General features: G+C 36.2%; 1 pseudogene; it reads right to left on the bottom strand.

Annotated features, from left to right (window-relative positions):
* Nucleotides 1-320: 320 nt before the first annotated feature.
* LOC135213533 (uncharacterized) lies at nucleotides 321-1,492 on the bottom strand (annotated as a pseudogene).
* Between the last annotated feature and the right edge of the window lie 10,686 nt (nucleotides 1,493-12,178).

Below are 12,178 nucleotides of genomic sequence, written 5' to 3'. Positions count from 1 at the left end.
ATCCAATTATTCTGCTGAACTACATTAAAACTGAAATGTGAAATAAACTTATACAAAGATTAAAATATAAAACTACGTAAAAGCATATGTTGTTGTTTGTTTAAGATTAAGACAGAACTTGTTCGAATCTGAGTCTTGCTCATTGAGCAGACCATAAGTAAAGAAGTTTCGTTACAAATACAGAAATCAATATTTCTAAATGAGTAAAGGGAAAAAAAAAAGAAAATAGAGAACACACAACCAAAATAATTTTTATTAATTTTCATCATCGTCATCATCCAGGTATAGGTCTTCTATATCCTCGTCATCGTTGTCTAAGTTTATAATGATAGGTCCAACAGGCTCTTGAATGTTCTCCATTGACCAATACCCATCCTCAAAGGCTCGAGATCGTTTCACTGCAGACCCCCAAACACTTTCAGTGGCCAAAAGCTTGGCTTCCTCCAGTCTTGCTGCAAGTCTGCCCTGGTGAATCGCTGTAAAGATGAACGCACATGACGTTTCATACACGCCCATACTTGCTCAATGGCATTGAGCTCTGGGCGGGCAGGTGGCAGACGCACCACCTCGTGTTCCCACTCTCGAATTATGTTGTCCACGATGTACTGTGGTTTTGGCCTGTTCTGTTGACATATGAGCAACAGCTCAGGTCTTGTGGCACCGTCTGGGGCAGGGATTCGGCGACTCTGAAGCCAGGTAATAAGGTCTGCTTTCTTGGTGGCCGTGGTAGGACACCGACACTCGTCTAATAGCTGGCTGTGATAAGGTGCGTTGTCGAGCACCAACACTGATGGTTCAGGCAGCAATGGTAGAAGCTGCGTTGTTAACCAGCGTATGAACAGCTCGCCTGTCATTTCCCCGTGGTAATCGCCACTTGTACTCTTTGCAGGAAAACAAAGGAAAGAGCCTTCAATAAATCCATTTGCTGTGCCAGCTGCTACCACCACGAAGCGCTCTCCTCGCCAGGTGGTACCTGTCGGCTATGCGTGGCACTGGTAACAGGTTGTGCGGTGTCCACTCACTCCTTGTTGTGGCTCATTCTGGTGGTGAACCACGTCTCATCGACATATACTATCTCCCTTCTATCTTCTCGATGGCGCTTCAGAGCCCGGAGAGCCCCGATCCGTCGGCAAACCACATCAATGGACTCTTTTGCAAGATGCATCTTTCGTTGAGACGTTTTATATCTGAATCCCATATCTTGCAGGAGCCGCCACACCGCTATCTCGGAGGTTGTTTCAGGGATTATGGTGGCTGTCTTCAAATCTGTCATCAGGGTTCTAACAGTAAATACTTGCTTTGCAGCAAATATCTCGTGAACAAACCGACGAATGTCACCCACTGTAAAATTATCAAAGACTTGTGGTATAGGAAATGCTTCAACAGCAGACTCATGTGAAATCACTGATCTGTTACGGTGAACAATCTTCCTCACAGAAAGCGACGTGATACCCATGAAATTTGCCACACGGTCGTAAGGCCTGTGTGGACAAAGACCAGTATTTAGACAGTGAATAAAAATGCATTATATGTTATTCTTTGTTTTCTCTACGCACACGTTCATGCAAAGAAATTGGAAATATTATAAGTCATATTAATCACATTAATATTCGTCACAGTTATTATCATTATTGTTGTTATTAATATAATCATCATTATTGTTATTATTCATACTTCGACATCAGAAAGAGTATGAGTAGAATATTTAGAGATATATAAATGCTTTACAAATATGAACTTAGACATATATTAGTACATACATGCACATACACATAATTTATAAATGAAGCTTTATATATAAATGTGTGTGTAAGTACAGTGTATATATATATATATATATATATATATATATAATATATATATATATATATATATATATATATATATATAAGGAGATCAGTAGAATATGTAAATTGTTAAATATGGTTGATGAAGCTAGTCAGTGAGATAGTTTGCAGTCAAGACAAAATCTGTCATCTCTTATTCTTATTGTGAAAATTTAGATATACATTAATATAAACAAAATATTTTTATATCTCATTTTTTTACCAAACTCGTCATTCAAGTATGACCCCTATAAAATTTAATTTAGGCTTCCTGTCTGAATCATTTGGTGTTTGTGCATGATCTGTTATCCACTTACCTGTTGATATTAATCGTATGACGCATGCGGTTCTTTTCTTTATTGCATACTGCAAAAAACACGCAGCACGAAAGCAGTCTTGCAGCCACGAGGACAATTTGCCAGGCCTACCATAGGTGAAGCACCAGACAGCAGTCACGTAGAACAGATTGGCTTTGATTTATGAATGCTCTGCTGTCCTCCTCCTGTTATCGGCGTGTTTACTATTGTGAATGGAAAGTTTACTGGGTACTACGTCTGATGTCATAGTTCACGTCACAAGTAGCCTCTCTCTGGGTACGTCTAAATTTAGCTAAGTTACCTTTTCAATTTCTCATATTTATCTAGTAAGTGCCTTCATTATTCACATTAGACATTACTGGATATTTTTGCCAATTAGGCTGTGGCTTCAAATACCTATTTCCAAAATGTGACCCATATCCGATGTTTTGATAGGATTTTATCAACGAAAATCAATTGGACACGGCCCTGAAATGCATAGTAGTTGCAAGTAAGACTTGGAAGTTTGGAATCTAAATTCCATTTTGATAAAGTAATCATAATATTAATATGGAGTTTTATTAAAGCATGGGAGGTATATTTCAAATTTATCGATTTGAGATATATATATATCTATATTATATATGTATCCTATATATATCTATATCTATATATATATGTGTGTGTGTGTGTGTGTGTATGTGTTTGTATATATATATATATATATATATATATATATATATATATATATATATATATATATATATATATATATATATATATATATAATATATAATATATATATATATATATATATATATATATATATATATATATATATATATACATATATATACATACACACACATATTTTTCTCAATTTCTCTAGCTTTTATTCCTGCCTCAAAGCTGCATTCCATTTCTATGTAATTGGCTTCCTTTATTAATATATACACTATACTCGTTGTACACGCTACTGGGCCGAATGATTGAGCGAATTTCATAAACTTATATGATAACAATGCAAAATGCATTGGTAAAATTTTTTTTATTGAAGGGCTCTCAGTCAGACATTTAAATTTTATTGTTTCAAGTTAGTCACTGCGGAATTCGATTACAATGTAAATATATATGTATACACTATTTACACACACACACACACACACACACACGTATATATATATATATATATATATATATATATATATATATATATATATATATATACATATTATTACGACCTTATTTACGGCCGTAATTTCAAGGGTTCTTGTCTGTACTCAGAATTTGCGGTCAGTAAAAATGTAACACAGCAACTTAGGAACAAAGGAACAAACACCTCAACAAAAGTTACAATATTTATTTACAAACACACAAAGAAAGGTAATGGTTGGTAACGTTAATAACCAAAATAAATGAATGTATAAATCAAGGGAAAACCAACCTTAAGATCTTTAAAAGATCACCTACAGCTAAATTAAACCCTAACATAAGAAATAGGAAATTTTAAATGTGACACTTCCGGCAGGTACCTGTCAAATTACTGGCCAGAAAAATCTAACCTAAGAAAATAAGTTAGGCAGAAGGAAGCAAGAGAAAATAAGAGGGAAACTTAATAATACCCCTACCTAACACATACAGACTAAATTATACTCAAAACTTAACTTAGTGAATAGAATATATTAAGAATAATTATAATAAGTTGATAAACAATAAATTATGAAAATAACCTTACAAATTGATTCAACCACAAGAGGCTTAGTAGATTGTCTCTTCAGGTCATACAAGGTCCAGAAGACCGTACTGCAAACAGGAGAGTGCAAACCTACAGGTACCCAGCGATCCACGATCGTCTTAAATAGCTATAAAACATCTCGTACCTGTAGAAAGCCGCCCTACTTGTCTCCACGAGTTCCAAGAACTCACTGACGCTGATGCAGAGGTCAACCGGGTCAAGCTGCAATGACTGCAGGTAACCCAAAATACCACGGGAACACCAAGGGTGGTAGCCTCCGAGAATCCGGGACGTCAACGGATCTCGCACGCCACACACTGCACCGTTCACAGTGGATACGGGCCAACTCGTTCGGAATCCTTCCGACGAACGAGGGAAGGGGCGTGGCTGATGAATGCCGCGGGTGACAAACACCAGCGACCACACACAAGGCAGCGAAGGATTATAGAAGCCGTGATCCAAATCTCCAAATCTCTGTACAAAACTGCAGAAGTGACCAAAGATTAAGTGGCAAAGCGTCAGGCTGTGAGGAGGAACTCGAACTGACTTTGTCACGTATCACCACCCTTACGATCAAGCCTTCCACTCGAGTCAACACAGCTCATAGGAGAGAAAAACAACGATCGTTAATAAAGCACTTCAGTGGTTCACCAATACCGGGGGAGGTGGTGGTAAACAAAGCAAAACTGCGAAGTCATATGACTCCCTTACAGAGTTCATTAAACTAAGAAAAAGCTTAGATATACGAAAAACGACGCTAGCTTATTAATAAACTTAAAACTAAAACAAGATCAAAAGGTTGGACAAGTATTAACAACTTATAATTAAGTTATAATGAATTTACTTTAATCTAATACCTTTCTCCCCCTACAAATTTTTTTTTTATCAAATAGAGTAAAAAATTTTTATACAACCTAAAGAATCAATTAAATCATAAAATAGCATCAATCTTAAAAGTAAAGATAACCTTCATGTTAACATGCATAGGATTATCTGATAAAGCACACACAATTGTGCATTACACATTCTGAAATAAAAAGGTCAGCATTAAATATACCTCAATTAAATATACCAATATATAAACAGTCTAATTAAATACAAAGCCTGAAAAAAAATTAATCGAACATCATTCTAAAGCCAAGAACAAAATGTATCAAATCACAGAAAATGATAAAGTCCTGAAATTCCAAAAGTTCTTGCTAAAAATTAAAGTCATAACAAATGGCACAAAGAGCTACCTATCAGCTAATAAGAAACTATGACTAATATAGGACTGAATATTTCTTACAACTAATACTTAAACTAAAAACAACACTGGCAAAAAAAAAAGAATTATCAAATAAATAAACGAAACAACCGAACAACGTCGGAACAAACCATAAAGTTAGTACTTGCTTTCACTCTAAATGAACACAAAGAGAAACGAGCAGGGCGAAAGAGGCAGGGAAAGACCAACAAAAATAAACACTTTACATCCTAGACAAGGTGTCCGGGATCTTATTATCAGATCCTTTAATATGTTTAATTACCAAGTTGCAAGGCCCAACGTAAAATCCTTTGGTATGACCCTTTCATCCGCTCAATAAACACTAACGGATTATGATCCGTCCATACCTCCACTGGAAAAGAAAGATTAGTTAAGTATGGTTTAAAATGAGATATGGTACAGATCAGGGCGAGAGCCTCTTTCTCAATAGTTGAATACTTACGCTCTGCCGTTAACAACTTTTTGTTGTAGTAGGATATTGGGTGCACCTCCTCGTCCTCACCCTTTTGAAAGAGAACGCCTCCAATGCCTACATCGCTAGCGCCAACAGCAATTATAAAGGGAACTTGAAAATTCGGAGAAATCAAAATAGGTTTAGACATAAGAATAGTCTTAATTTTAATGAATGCTTCTTCACACTCGCTAGTCCAAATAAATTTCCTATTTTTTAGCAAAAGATCATTCAAGGGACGAGCAATGTCAGAAAAGTTCCTAACAAACCTCCTATAGTAACCCATCATACCTAGCACCCTTCGAACTTCTCGGACATTGCACGGTCTCTTTAGATTAGTTATAGCCTCGACATTAGCCTGTTTCGGGGCTATATGACCCAGACCAACCTCATGACCCAGATACACAACTGTGGCCTTACCAAATTCGCATTTAGCGAGGTTAATGACTAAGCCCGCAGCACGGAGAGCTTCAAAAACTTTACCCAACCTGAGTAAATGAGTTTTCCAATCATTACTGTGAACAACAAGATCATCTATGTAGATCTCTGTACCTTCTAATCCACAGACCACACGGTTCATTAATCTTTGAAAAGTACAAGCAGCATTCCTCATCCCAAAAGGCATGACCTTGGATTCATACAAGCCGAATGGGGTTACAAATGCTGAAATTTCTCTTGCTCGATCCGACAAAGGAACTTGCCAGTAGCCCTTCAGCAAATCCAACTTTGTAATATACTTTGCTGAACCAATGTGGTCTATGCAGTCGTCAATTCTAGGAAGAGGAAAGGAATCATTTTTAGTATGCGTATTAACTTTACGATAGTCCACACACATCCGATACTGTCCATCGGATTTCTTCACCAATACTATGGGGGAGCTCCAAGGACTAACAGAAGGTTGTATGAAATCATGCTTCAACATATATTCTATTTCCTTATTGACTATATCCATTTTAGTGGGATTTAGTCTATAAGGGCTTTGTTTAATTGGTGAAGCTTCTCCTACTACCACATCATGTTCAATTAAACTAGTCAATCCGGGAGAGTCTCTAACCAAATCTGAAAAAGAATTAATTAAACCTTCCATTTCCCTTCTTTGATTTAGATCAAGATGCTTCAGATGCTCATCTAACCCATCCAAACATTGCACATTCTTGGATAGAGCATCTGAAGGTACTTGATTAATTATTTCCTCAGACCCATCAGGAAGCACCTCTGCCACCAAAGAAACCGATTCATACCCTGTTTCCAAAGGATCAGATCTACTAGAGACATAAGGTTTCAGTCTGTTAATGTGAAAAATTCGACACTTTCGTTTGGTCCCGGGAGCTTCTATTTCATAATTAAGATCGGATACCTTCCTCAACACCTTCCAAGGCCCCTTATACCTTGGTTCAAGGAAGTTATCCGAATCAGTACCCAACACCAAAACTAATTCCCCAGGCTCAAACGACCGTGCTCGAGTTTTCTTGTCATAATTAATCTTCATAGCAGCCTGAGAGCTAGCTAAATTTTCTCTAGCAAACTTCCAGGCGCTAGAAAGTTTTCCTCTAAGATTATCAACAAATTCACCCACGTTCGTCTCCTTTATTTGATCAGATTCCAAAACTTCATATAAAATTTCTAAAGGGCCTCGTATTTTATGTCCAAAGACTAATTCAAAAGGAGCCACGCCTGTGGATGAATTTGGATGACTTCTAAGAGCAAAGAGAGCAAAAGGAAGACCCTTATCCCATTCCTCTCCATGCTCATAACAAAATCTTCTTAAAATTGATTTAAGAGTTTGATGGAATCTTTCCACCACTCCCTGACTCTCTGGATGGTAAGGAAGACTAGTAGTGTGCAGAATGGCCAGATCTGCACACTTACTTCGAAATTCCTTACTAGTAAAATTAGTTCCACAATCAGTTTGTATCTTATGAGGGATTCCATACCTCGAAAAGAAAATTACCAACTGGTCAAATACAGCCTTAGATGTGACTTTCTTCATGGGAATGGCTTCAGGAAATCGTGATGCCCGATCCATCAGAGTCAGTAAATAGATAAAACCAGTTTTAGTTTTAGGCAGAGGGCCTACTATATCAACTGCCAGCTCATTAAATGGCTCCCCAATAGCTGGTATGGGATATAAAGGTGCTTTTACAATTGTCTGATTAGGTTTACCTACCACTTGGCACACTGGACATTCTTTCACATATTGTTTTACTGACGATTTCATTCCTGGCCACCAAAAACATTTAGCTAACCTACGGAATGTCTTCCAGACACCAAAATGACCAGAGAATGAATCATCATGAGATAAATTTAATATTTGTCTCTGAAATTGAGAAGGCACCACTATTTGCTCAATACGGAACATTTGGGGATCATTAGCAACCAGGGGACGACTCACCCTATATAATATGCCCCTTTTTACCCAGAATCGAGGCTTTGTCAAGTCAGAAGTATCACCTAAATTAAAATTAAACTCAATTTTCTGGGCTTCAATAAAAGCTGCTCGATCCCAATCAGGAATTACATTATCACTACTTACTACACTACTTACTACTGACCCGGGTCTTCCTACATCTACGTCTACCTCTAAACTACTCAAATTTAACTCTTCATCATTATCTAATAAGTCTGCAGCCCTTGCGGCAGCTCTAGTGGTAACCGCCACTGGACACTTATTGATTGACAATATTGGAAATAATTCCTGGCCATCACTATTAATCATATCATTTCCTAATATGCCATCAATACCAGCTATAGGAAGACTCTCGACAATGGCCAACTCGGTCTTTCCATAATACCCAGGGAATGACAACATTACCTCTACTAAAGGAGCTGAAACTATTGTGTTCGGGAAACCTCCCAGAACAATAAAGTTCCCTGAATACTTCACCAAACCTTTTAAACTGCTTTCCAGCACTAACGACCGACCAGACCCTATATCTCTCAAAAACCTAACATCAATAATGACAGAATTATAAATTACTTTACCAGGCCATATGTATTTATCATATTGTAGTCATTCCTGTGGATTATTATTTCCATCTCCGGGCGTACTATTACCACCACTACCACTATTTATCATGGGTAATTTTACGTCAGGAGATGCACTTGGCATTAAGCCACAGGATTGTTTCTTTGAAGATAATTTGTTCTAGCGTGACACTGAGCTTGGAAATGACCGGGTTTATTATACCAGAAACAAGTCTTCATATTACTATTATTTCTTGTCCCAGAACTACCTCCTTTGGAAAATATACGAGTACCAGGTTTACTCGTGAATTTTCCATTCTTACTACCAGGGAAATTATTCTGGGCCACGGAATTCTTAGATTTATTAATATCACTTCGTATTCTTCTATGGAAATTCTCTGATCTGACTACATTACTATTCATATCCTTGCTGGCGAAATTGCCTGAACCTGTTCTATGGGTCAAGACAAATTCGTCAGCCACTTGAGCTGCCTTACCTAAATTAGTGACCTTCAATTCTTCCAGATAAATTCTTAGTTCTTTGGAGCAAGATTTCTTAAACTCCTCCAAAAGCATGAGTTCTCTCAAGGAAGAAAAAGTGACAACTTGACGACTTTTCAACCAGTCGTCAAACTGTTCCTCCTTGAACCTGGCAAATTCTACACACGACAAGGATGGCTGTTTATTAAAGTTCCTAAACTTCACCCTGTATGCCTCAGGGACCAAATCATAAGCTTTTAAAATTAGTGCCTTTACCTTGTGATAATTCCTGGCTATCCCTTCCTCCAAGGCATTATATACCCGGATTGCCTTGCCCACCAATTTACACTGAATCAGCACTGTCCACATCTCTGGTGGCCAAGACAACCGAGCAGACACCCTCTCAAAGGCCTTGAAGAATTCTGGAACATTTCTTTCATCAAAAATGGGGACCAATTTCAATGCAGCCCCAATATTAAACTTATCGGGCTGATTACCTCGTGGGGTGCTAAATTGGTTAGGAGCACCCTGTAACCTAGCCATTTCCAAATTAAGGTTGGCCATCTCTATCTCATGCCTCCTCACCCTCTCGTTCTCTGCATGCTCCAATTTCAACAGCTCTATCTTTTTACATATTAAGTCATATTCCTGAATTTCCTTTGAATCAAAATTTACAGGAACTGTAGGAACTGCTGGCCCTAAATTCTCTTCAGTTAAGAAGGGGTTTGTGGTAATATTTCCTCTTGGAGGCAAATTGGCCGGACCTCCATAAATGACTCCAGTCTGAGGAGGATCATCAAATAACGAAAAACCTGCACCACCACTAATTCCATTATCATCTACAACTAACCTATCATCATTTCCTAATTCACTACCTCTATCACTAATATTTTCCCCAACTAACCCTTCAGCCTCAGCCAAACCTTGCATAACACTGTTCTTTACCATTATTAGTAACTTCCTCTTTGTATCCGTCATTTTGAACGGAATACCTAACCACCTAGCACAACTAACAAGATACTCCTTACCTAGTATGGGTAAATGCCTAATACAGTCGGCAGACCCTAAGAACTGCAGGACTAAAGTCAAATTCTTCCAAATTATCCATAGTGGTAAGAGAGAAAGGTATTTCCAAAAATAAATACTATAACCACCACTGAGGAGCGTTCTAAAGTCCCAGTTACTGTGTACACCTGAGCGCAAATCCTGTCACGGTCGCCAGATTGTTACAACCTTATTTACGGTCGTAATTTCAAGGGTTCTTGTCTCTACTCAGAATTTGCGGTCAGTAAAAATGTAACACAGCAACTTAGGAACAAAGGAACAAACACCTCAACAAAAGTTACAATATTTATTTACAAACACACAAAAAAAAGGTAATGGTTGGTAACGATAATAACCAAAATAAATGAATGTATAAATCAAGGGAAAACCAACCTTAAGATCTTTAAAAGATCACCTACAGCTAAATTAAACCCTAACATAAGAAATAGGAAATTTTAAATGTGACACTTCAGGCAGGTACCTGTCAAATTACTGGCCAGAAAAATCTAACCTAAGAAAATAAGTTAGGCAGAAGGAAGCAAGAGAAAATAAGAGGGAAACTTAATAATACTCCTACCTAACACATACAGACTAAATTATACTCAAAACTTAACTTAGTGAATAGAATATATTAAGAATAATTATAATAAGTTGATAAACAATAAATTATGAAAATAACCTTACAAATTGATTCAACCACAAGAGGCTTAGTAGATTGTCTCTTCAGGTCATACAAGGTCCAGAAGACCGTACTGCAAACTGGAGCGTGCAAAACTACAGGTACCCAGCGATCCACGATCGTCTTAAATAGCTATAAAACATCTCGTACCTGTATATATATATATATATATATATATATATAATATAATATATATATATATATATATATATATATATATATATATCTATATATATATCTATTATATATATAGCAAATACAATATATATATATATATATATATATATATATATATATAATATTCATATCATAAAGCAAATACAATTATATATATATATATATATATATATATATATATATATATATATATATATATATATATATATATATATATATGAATTATACAGTAGTATAATATGAATATAAAAGTGTGTTTCATATTTATTCATGTAGATTCATAAAATTTCAATGAAATACCGAATTATCGTGTATAATTTCATCTGCGGATTTAGGTTTGTATTGCCTAAAACTGGTTTGTTTGGCATGAAATTAATTTTACGGACTTTTCATTGGAATATATAATAACTATTCTACAAAGATATCTAATCCTAGTTATATAGAGACCAGAATCTGAACAATATCAAAATACCGTTCGTTAAATTGGGTCTTTTTTTTCGAAATTCCATTAACTTTTCAATAAAGCCGTTGCTGACATTTATATGTTCCAAAACGTCGATAAAGAATTAGTAACAAATGAAAAGTCTATCTCTTAGTGTGTATAAATAGAATCTGTATCCTTTTGTGCGTATTCTGACCAGCTTAAAATATACACTGAAGGAAAATACGTTAGAATTATGACGCTAGTTAAAATAAACACCTCGTGGTATTCAAACATGGACGACATATTACAAGTAATATATTTTATTTAAGGACTTTAGTTGACTGTTTTCTAAAATTATCAAGTATTGTGAGAAGGATTTAGACAAATCTTCGAATTATATGCGCCAGTAAAGACTATTTTTGTTATGTCAAAAATGTAGTCACAATTGTTGCGATGTGAAATAATTTTCAGTAACAATAATCCTAGAAATTTTTTTTCTCTCGGCATCCATTTTCCAATATCACATTCATATGCATTTGGTGTTCTTAATAATTGGATTACTGAAATAGTCATTATTTTGGGAAATTTCCCAAAGTAACCAATCATCGTATGCATCGGCATCTATAATTTCCTGATGTTTTTGCCTCAAGTTATCCCTATTTTATTGAACATTTACATTTACTTGAGCTTCATCACGAGTAAATTTTCACCCAGAACAATAATACTAAAGAGTAAAGAGGCAAAACCTCGTTAGGGTCAGTTTCCCACTGCATCAGCGGTGGCACTAATCACCCTTAAAGACTTTCAGCTCCCTATATCTCACTTGAATGGCGTT

Source organism: Macrobrachium nipponense, chromosome 11, assembly GCF_015104395.2.
Source record: "Macrobrachium nipponense isolate FS-2020 chromosome 11, ASM1510439v2, whole genome shotgun sequence".
NCBI classification, from domain to species: domain Eukaryota; kingdom Metazoa; phylum Arthropoda; class Malacostraca; order Decapoda; family Palaemonidae; genus Macrobrachium; species Macrobrachium nipponense.
This window is presented reverse-complemented; position numbering and strand designations above follow the sequence as displayed.